We start from the raw sequence: 10291 nt of genomic DNA on the forward strand, positions 1-10291 counted from the left end.
CCCCACCTCAAGATAATGCCTTCAAACAAAGAGGTCAAAGGTTTTAAGTCGACAGAAAAGTTATTGAAAAAAGCAGAGCACACAAAGCTGGGCGTGCGAGCACATGACTCTTCCCCCAGCATTGGGAGGCAGAGGCAGGTGGATCACTGTGAGTTCTAGGAAAGCCAGGGCTACATAATGAGACCATGTCAAAAAATAAATAAATTAATTAAAACTGGAAATAGGCACACAATATACCTGAAATAACAATCCCAAACAATCAGACATATTTAGATACTGCCTAATAAAATTTCTAAATCTTCAGGGGAAAAGGGAAAAATCCTTCATGTGTCTAGGCAGAATAAGTAAGTAAGTAAGTAAGTAAATAAATAAATAAATGGCATGAGAAAATAAATCCAAATATTAGTTAGTAATGCTTTATGCCAAAAGAAAATGAAGTAACATTTTAAAAATAGTCAGTAATGGAGGATATGCTAATAATTCTTTGCCCAGCAAAACTAAGTTGAAAATGAAACAGGTGCAGGCAAGTTCTTACTATGATTTGAATGTTCAGCACTCTTTGAAGGCCCATGTGTTAAGGCTTGCTTCCCAGGCAGAGTTCCTGAGAGGGGGTGGGACCTTTAAGAGGTAGGAACTCTTGGAAACCTTTGGGTCCCAGGAACTATGTCCCTGGAAAGGATTCTGGGGAATTCTGGGAGTGGTTTAGCACCACTATATACTCCCACAGGGACATAATGCGTGACCTAAACCCAAAGCAACAGGGCCAACCACTTCCCTTTATAAGTCAGTTTCTTCCATATTTACCATGGTTGCAAAAAGCTAACTATTAACACAATCATGGACACGAACCAACTGAAAGAAGAGGCTGCTCACGAGTCCCTCCTAATAGCCTACTAGAGAAAAGGACCAAGCTAATAACAGAGGGGCCAATATTATTTACTTGATTTTTTCCTACATCACACACGGAGAGAAAAGAATGGCAACAGTCATACCCCAGCAAATTCTTTGCACTGGGAGTTCAGTCACAGGGCTCTGTGCTCATTGCTGCCTCAAGTCTGATAAACCACATCCCTGAGGGCCAAAGCAGCAGGAATGTGCACCTTTTTGCATTGAGACACGGTCATGAAATCCCATTTTTCACTTAAAAATAAGTCTTTCTGAAGAGAACACAGATCCTGACTTAAAATGTCCCAAATTAGGATCATGGCCCCTCCTGGGTTAGTCATAGAGCTGGTTATGGAAGTTGAACAAAAAAAAAAAAAAAAAAAACCACAGTGCTAACCAACGCTGCCCAAACAGCTTGGGTCAGATCCAAAACTCCACATGTTATATATAAATTGCAATGCCTACCATTATACACATGGCTTTCTGCTCTCATAGGAATATAGTGTGCTAGATACAGAAGACAGAAAGTTCCCAACTGCCATTCTTTAGCATGTAACAAATTAGTGTATCTTTGAACCCTGTTGTTTCTGTTTCATTGTGTTTGAGGCAGAGATTATGTATCCTTAGCTGGTCTGAAACTCCCAAGTAGACCAGACTGGATGCAGACTCAGACATCTGCCTGCCTCTCCTTCCAGAGTGCTGGGATTAAAATTATGTAGAGTGCCACACCTGATGGGAAGTTTGATTATAAAAAACTGCTGTTCGTTTGAGCTGAAAAGTTGGCTCAGTGGTTACTCCCAGAGGACCCGGACTGGATTCCCAGCACTAACATGGCAGACCTAATGATCTGTAACTCCAGTTCCAGGAGAGTCAAGTCCTTCTTTGGGCTTCCAAGTGGACCAGGCATGCAAATGGCACACAGATGTACATGAATCTCCAAAACCCACATAAAGAGATGGAGCACCAGGCTGGAGAGATGGTTCAGCCATTAAGAGCACTGTCTGCTCCTCCAGATGTCCTAAGTTCAATCCCCAGCAACCACATGGTGGCTCACAACCCTCTGTAATAGGATCTGATGCTCTCTTCTGATGTATCCGAAGACAGCCGCTACGCGTACTCACATAAAACTAACAAATAAATAAATAAATCTTTAAAAACAAAAGTGGAGCACCATACTGATGTCAGTGGTTCATGCCTTTAATCCTGAGAGCACTCAGGCTGCAGAGGCAGGCAGAAGGCCAGCCTGGTCTATGGAATAAGTTCTAGGACAGCCAGGGCTACACAGAGAAACTCTGGGCACGGGGAGGGGATGGGGGGAGGTGTACCAGCCAGACTTGGTTCTTGGTGGTACACTCCCTTAAACCCAGAATTCAGGAGAAAGAGGCAAGTGGATCTTTGTGAATTCAAAGCCAGTCTGGTCTACACTGCAAGTTCTAGGCCAGACAAGACTACAGTGAGAGCCTGTCACTGTCTTTAAGAAAAAAAAGAAGAGTTGGGAATGTCTGGGCACCCTCTCAGAGGCGAAGGGGGGCATGAGGAAGAAACTCTGTGAGGGGAGATGAGGAAGGGGGCCAGCATCGGGGACGTAAATAAAAATTTTTGCCGGGCAGTGGTGATGCATGCCTTTAAGCCCAGCACTTGGGAGGCAGAGGTAGGAGGATTTCTGAGTTCGAAGCCAGTCCGGTCTACAGAGTGTTCCAGGACAGCCAGGGCTATACAGAGAAACCCTGTCTCAAAAAAACAAAAGAAACAAACAAACAAAAATTTTAAGTGCAAGGCCTAGCTGTTATGCCTGTAGCTGCAGTACTGGGACATAAAGACAGATGGAGCTCTAGAGCAGCTGGCCAGACAGCCAGTGAGCTTCCAGTTGAGTCAGAGACCCCCATCGCAAACCAGTAAGAAGGAGCCAACAGAAGAAGACACTCAGTGCCAAGCTCTGGCCTCCACATAAGTACAGTCTCATGAGCTCTCACAATGGGATTCATGGAACAAACACCACACACACACACACACACACACACACACACACCATAAAATAATTTGGGATAGGAATTAGGACAGAATTTACAATAATTTCTGGAATGGCTCAAAAGATACTTTTGACATTTTGCACCTTGTATTTATGTGACACACTCTTCTCACGTAATTGACAATTACAAAATAGAAATATCAACTCTGAGTAACACTGGAGATGCCCTAAGGTATCAACTATTCATTCAAGAGCTGATGGGGGTGGTGCACACGTATGCACAGGTGGAAGTAAAAGGAGCTACAGCAGAAGGCCAGAGGACAGTCCCGGTATCGTCCCTCAGGCAGTTTGCCTTTGTTGGCTGATTCGTAGGAGATGTTTGAGACAGGGTTTCACCAGGACCTGGGGCTTGCTAAGTAGTCTAGACTGGCAGATCAGGGAGCCCCAGGGGTCCACCTGCTGTCACCTCCCCTGCACTGACATTATAAGAAGGCACCCCCATACCTGCTTTTTTGTTTGTTTGTTTTGTTTTGTTATGTTGTTGTTGTTGGGTTTTGTTGTTGTTGTTTGATTTTTCGAGACAGGGTTTCTCTGTATAGCCCTGGCTGTCTTGGAACTCACTCTGTAGACCCCACCCCACCCCTGCCCCTCACCCGAGTGCTTAGGTTAAACGCATGTATGTAACACTATGCTTGGCATGCCCAGCTTTTTTTTTTTTAATATGAGTTCTGAGGGATCAAATCCAAGACCCCATGCTTTAAGTGTATAAAAAGCACTTTAACAACATCTCCTCAACCCAAGATTTAGTTCTTTCTGAGAAAAAGGGAGTGGGGAGAAAGACCGAGTACATCTATTCCTACTGTATGTAAATTTGTTTGGTTGGTTTTTTTACCTTCAGTAAATGGTAAAATCATGGGTATACCAAAGAACTTTTAAAATAAATGTCTTCATGATGTAGTTCTAGTAGATGTTTGACTTCCATACCTATTTTATATGCCTATGTACAGAGGCTCAAAAAACGTCTTGGTTAAAAAGTGGGAAGCCTTAAGAAGCCCCGATCCAGGTTAGAAAATGAGGGAACCACAGAAATCACTCACCTCCCAGGCCCTCCACAAGATGTTCCTGGCCTCTCCTGATAAATGACTAAGGAAAACTCAGAGGTGACAGAAGTTTGCCTAGGGCCACACAACAGCTAAGCTGCCTGGCAGGGCCCAGACCCACGTGAATGATGTTATCTGCTGGTTCAGTATGCAGTTGCTGACGCTCTGAGTGAAACTAGGCCGGCTTCCTGGCCACCTGCTCTGTGTGGGGGGTATGGAGGGAAAAGCATAAAAGATCATTTGCTGGTCTTGCTGTCCAGCTGGGCAAAACAACTGTGGGGGCCCAATCCCACCCGCTGTGCAGAGACTCTGAGCGCTCTGGAAGCAGCTGAGCTCACATAGTCTCAGGCTCCAGAGATGACAGTGCATGAGTTCCTGAGACTGTCCTCAGGTTTCACTTCTGGTTCTCAGCACCTCCCTGATTCTTCTGTCCCTTTTGGGGGGTGGTGCTGAGAAAGGGTCTCTGTCTGAAACTGAGAAGTCAGTTTGACCGACCTCAACACCCTTCCTGGGTAGAGGCACAGATGAGCTGGCACCCATAGAGAGGATAACCTGTGCCAACTGCACTCCAGGCTGCAGCCCCAGCTGAGCTGTCTTATCTCCTGGTACCCCAGCGCTTGCCACTCAGCCTTGGAAGAAAGTAGAATGTGCATTTGTTGAACAAGCCAGGAAATGTACGAATTTAATGAATTATTTTGATCTCATTTAGAGTCTTGATCTCAATTCAAACTTGAACATACACCCTCTTTCCCTCTACAACAGGAGTTCAGAGGGAGAAAATAGAGCTAACGCTTAGAATAACATCAGGACTAGAGAGGGGCTTACAGCAGGGGTGTAGCCAGGCAAAGGGCTTTCAGGCATTTCATTTTCTTTTTGGACACATGTGTCTTGCTGTGTAGCCCAGGTTGGCCCTAACTTCACAATCCTCTAACCTCAACCTCCTAAACGCAAGGATTACAGGTTTATGTCTCCATTCCTATCAACATTCTGAGGGTTGTTTTGTTTTGTTTTGTTTAAAATCAATTTGGGGATAGAGAAATGGCTCAGCCATTAAGATCATTGGCTACTCTTCCAAAGGACCTAGGTTCGATATCCAGCACCCACACAGCAGTTCACAGCTGTCTGTAATTCCAGTTCTAGGGGATCTGATACTCTCACACAGATACACATGCAGGCAGAACACCAGTGTACATAAAATAAAATAAAATATCATTTACTTATGCCCACATTGTCCCAGAAGGACTCAGGTAGCTCTCAGAAATGCCAACTGCAGAAAAGTAAGAATGGCAAAAATACAACTTGTGCCGGACGGTGGTGGCCCATGCCTTTAATCCCAGCACATGGGAGGCAGAGACAGGCGGATTTCTGAGTTCAAGGCCAGTCTGGTCTACAGAGTGAGTTCCAGGACAGCCAGGGCTATTCAGAGAAACCCTGTCTCGAGAAAAAAAAAAATACAACTTGTGCCGAAATGAGGGCAATGCCCTTGTTTCTCATTCAAAGAAACTGGGAAACACTCTGAAATGTCTCCTCTGGGTTTGTGTCTTGAATGCTTGTCCCCTATCAGACATTCATGTTGACCAACTTCGAAAAGTGTTTAAGCTATGGGTTGGTAGAAGTCATGGCCCAGCCCAGCCCTTGGTTTTGCCCATTCTCAGCTTCCTGGTGCACCATGATGGAACAGCTCCATTCTACTGCACGTCTGTCATCAGGACAGAGCCGCTCTGCTGGGTCTTCGCCATTGTGATGGTCTGAAGCCCGTGACTATGTGCAAAAACAAAAACCTTTCTTCTTCCCTCAGGGGGTTGTGTCTGGCACTCTGTCACAGTAACACCAAAGTAACTAGTACAGTGGCCCCAGTGTGGTCCATTCTGCTGGTCCTTGCAGTGTCTAAACAGAGTGTTGTGATCACTTCTCTGTGGTCTCAGTGTTCACCTGCTGTGCGAGCCAAGAGCCGAGGGAAGAGGTCAATTCCAAGTTCTACCCCCTGGGAATCCAGGGCATGATAGACCTCATCGAATGGAATCGGGAAGACCATTTCTTGGGTGAGAGGCATAGCTCAGTTGCCAAGGTAATTACATAGTGCTGTGGTTTGAATAAGAGAGGCCTTAAGTTAGCAAGATGGTGGCACCTGCCTCAACCTAGGTTCAATCCCCAGGACACACATGGTGGAAGAAGAGAACTGATTTCTACAAGTTGTCCTCTAACCTCCACATACCCAACCCAATAAAAAAAGAAATATAGTCTTTTTTTTTCTTCTTTCTTTTTACAGGCCTTATAGATTCATGTGTTTAAATACATGGTTGCCAGCTAGTGGTGCTGGGTGGAACCTTTACAAAATGGAAACTTCTCGAAAAAGTGAATCAGTAGGGCAAGCCTTACCTCCATTTCCTGTTCTCTGTCTCTCTGTCTCTCTTCCTGTCTCTCTCTGTCTGTCTCCTTCTCTGTCTCTCCGTCTGTCTCCGTCTGTGTCTGTCTCTGCCTCTCAATCTCTCTCAATCTCTCTCCTTCCTGGACATCTAAGCAATGTAACTAGCTGGTCCTACTGTGCCTCCCAGGCCTGAAGCCAGCTCTTCCCTACTCTGACAGATAGAACTGTGAGCCAGAATAAACACTTCCTCCCTGAAGGTGCTTCTTGTTCGGTATTTTGTCACAAGAAGAAACATGACTAATATTCCTGGTGTGCTTGGGGCCTTGGGTTCTAGTCCATTCATTGCATAAATCAGGCCTGTGGCACACTCCTGGCATTCTAGCACTTGGGAGGCAGAGGCAGGAGGATCAGGAGTTCAAGGCCAGCCTGGACTGCATTAGAACTTGTCGCGCACACGCGCGCACACACACAGAGACAGACAGACACAGAGACACAGAAAGACACAGAGACACAGAAAGAGACACAGACACAGCACAAACATACCCACACACAGAGACAGACAGACAGACAGACACACCAACACACAAAGACAGACAGACAAACAGACACAAAGACACAGACACACAGAGAGAGACACAGACGCAGATACACAGAAAGAGACAGAAACACAAAGAGAGAGAAAGAGAGACACAGAGAAAGAGCTTATTTCTTCACTTTCTGACATTATCCAAAGAAACAACACAGCTGAGACCATGATTAGGGGCTACCTTTCCAGCTCAAAAGAAGGCACAAAACAGATTCAAAGAAAGAACATGCATCCTTCAGGTTAACAATTGCCATTTTCCCTGACTTCTGGCTATGGACCTCAACTCCCCCACCATGAAAACCATGAAGGAAGGAAGGAGCAGGCATCTCACCAGCTTGAGCATCTCACCAGCTGTGGTGTGACTGTCACCCCAGCAACCAATTATCCCTCTGTAAAAACACTTCTTTTAGCTAACCGCTATAAATCTCCCCTTTTAAATGACAGATTGGTTGTTGCCTCTGCTTTAAGGAGATATGTGCCTAGCAAGTGGCCATCCATCACAGGTTAAAGGGGCATGTGGGTGAAATACCAAGATCACATCCGAGTCCACTCATCACTGCTATGAGGTCACGCCCGGGACAAAGGTAGCTGTGGACCCTGTCCATCCTAGGTGATCCCAGAAAGCTGGCGCCTGCGAACTGGAAGATTCAGCTCTTCTCTGCTCTGCACACACTGAGGTGACCTCATGTCCATTCTCCAAGGCAGAAGTGGTCACCTCAAGAAATGATAATAAATTTCAAAAAGAAAGGAAGCTGATTTTAGAGTAAAAACATGAAGAAAGAATAGAAAGAAAGGGAGAAATGAGTAAAGAAAGCTAAGAGCAATTGGGAGCGAGGTCAGTACAAACAGAAACAGCCACGGAATCCCAGGCACTGGAAGCCATAGGCCAGTAGTGTGAACTGGCTTCCTAAGGGTCATTTTGAAAAGAAAATAAACCATGAAAGCTGGCTAGAAGAAAGCCATTCTCTAGGAACACGGCTATCCCTATTAGAAAGGCAGTACTGCTGAGGTCTCCGAGCCCACATGTGCAGAATGAGCAAGCGTGGTCATCATCAAGACTGAGCAGTCAACCTCCCGAGCTATTTCCCTTAACTCTGCTCACTAAAATCCTGCAATACAATGGTAAGGCCCACCTTAGCAAAAACAGTGGACCCCTGGGAAACTCTCCAAGGTTAAGCATTGCAGGTACAGATGTAGGTTTCTAAAAACTAGTTACATGATGAATGTGGCCCTCACATGGAACAAAACCTTTGATCTGGGCTTTCTAATATTTTAAAGATTTTTTTAAAAAAAAAAAAATGTACTTGCACAAGTGTTCTGCCTGCATATATTCAAGTATACCATGTATGTGCTTGATGTCCCAGGAGGTCAGAATAAGGTGTCTGATGCACTGGGACTGGAGTTACAAACAGTTGTGAGTAGCCATGTGGGTGCTGGGAATTGAACCAGAGTCCTCTGTGAGAGCAGCCAGTGCTCTTAACTACTGGGCCATCTCCCTGGCCCCCAATTTTATTATTTCTTAAAGAGAAAATCAAATTTGCATACTAATGGGATAGACATGTTTATTTCTGCATAAACAATTAAATTTTGGCTGAATACTTGATTTTAATATTTTAAAATTATATTATGTGTTTATATTTATCTTACTATCTTAGGGATTTACTGCTATAAACAGACACCATAACCAAGGCAACATTTGTAAGGACAACATTTAATTGGGGCTGGCTTACAGGTTCAGAGGTTCAGTTTATTATCATCAAGGTGGGAACATGGCAGCATCCAGGCAGGTATGGTGCAAGAGAAGCTCAGAGTTCTACATCTTTATCTGAAGGCTGCTAGCAGAATACTGACTTCCAGGCAGCTAGGATGAGAGTCTTAAAGCCCACACCCACAGTGACACACTTACTCTAACAAGGCCACTAATAGTGCCTCTCCCTGGACTAAATATATACAAATCATCATACTTACTTAATATTTATTATTATTATATATGCATATGTATATGTGTTCAAGTGCCATGATACATGTGTGGAGGTCAAAGGACAACTTTCAAAAGTTGGTTCTCCAGGTAGTGGTGGCTCACGCCTTAAATCCCAGCACTTGGGAGGCAGAGAGAGGCAGATTTCTGAGTTCAAGGCTAGCCTGGTCTACAGAGTGAGTTCCAGGACAGCCAGGGCTACACAGAGAAACCCTGTCTCAAAAAACCAAATAAAAAAATAAAAAATAAAAAATTGTGTTACATTGTTCATTGAAATAATTGGTAAATGACTTTATGGATAGAGCATCTTAATACACAAACCATTTCTTAAATGAATGTAACCTGTTGTCTGTGGACTGAGAATAAAGTCACTCACTCAAGTCAAATACCTTTGACCATAGCAGGAAGTCTGTATCCAAAAATCGTGCCTACAATTCATTCCTCAGCAAAGCAGAACTGTCAACCCTCAGCTTAGCTACGATGGAGGTAAAATCCTTTGGTGATGTGAGGGTCATTGAAATACAGCCTTATTACAATGAAATCCAATGTCTAAAAATTGTTCTTATTTTGGGCTTCTGCCACAGTAAGAGCCAGATTTTAAGCTCTACTAAGTACAAAACAAACAAACAAACAAAAAGACTTTATATATTTATGTTCATTTAAGAAAATATTAGGGCTGGTGAGATGGCTCAGCGGGTAGGAGCACTGATTGCGGGTAAGAGCACTGGCTGCTCTTCTGAAGGTCCTGAGTTCAAATCCCAGCAACCACATGGTGGCTCACAACCATCCATAATAAGATCTGATGCCCTCTTCTGGTGCATCTGAAATCAGCTATAGTGTACTTGTGTGTATATAAATAAGTAAATAAAGAAAGAAAATATTAGTAGTGATATATTATTTTAAAATATACAGTTAATATGTTTGGATATTTAAAATTTATATTCAGAAAAAACATGTATTTTCAGTATTGCTGTGGACAAGCATCTACATAAGACTGTTAAATTGATTGTTGTTTTATATCAAATAACTTTTATAATACTCATTTTTATTGTTATAATATTTTATAAATCTTAAAGAATATGACAAAAAAAGGTACTATAGGTATTGAAGAGGGAGTCTCTGGGAGGAGCAGTGGTACAAAAGGGAAACAAGAATGTGATTTAATTCTATTTACTTAAAATATGTTTTTAAATGATAACAAATTCAGATAAATTGAAATCATGTATCTTTTCTCATCATAATACAATAAAACTTAAATCAATAAAAAATTTTAAAAAAAGGAAAGAAAGTATAGACAGAAATAGCAAAAAAAAAAAAAAAAAAAAAAAAAAAAAAAAAAAAGTTGGTCTCTCCTTCCACTATGGTATGGTATCCAGGAACAGAACTCAGGTCATCAGTCTTGTGC

The sequence above is a fragment of the Mastomys coucha genome, unplaced genomic scaffold (assembly GCF_008632895.1).
Source record: "Mastomys coucha isolate ucsf_1 unplaced genomic scaffold, UCSF_Mcou_1 pScaffold15, whole genome shotgun sequence".
Lineage (NCBI taxonomy): Eukaryota > Metazoa > Chordata > Mammalia > Rodentia > Muridae > Mastomys > Mastomys coucha.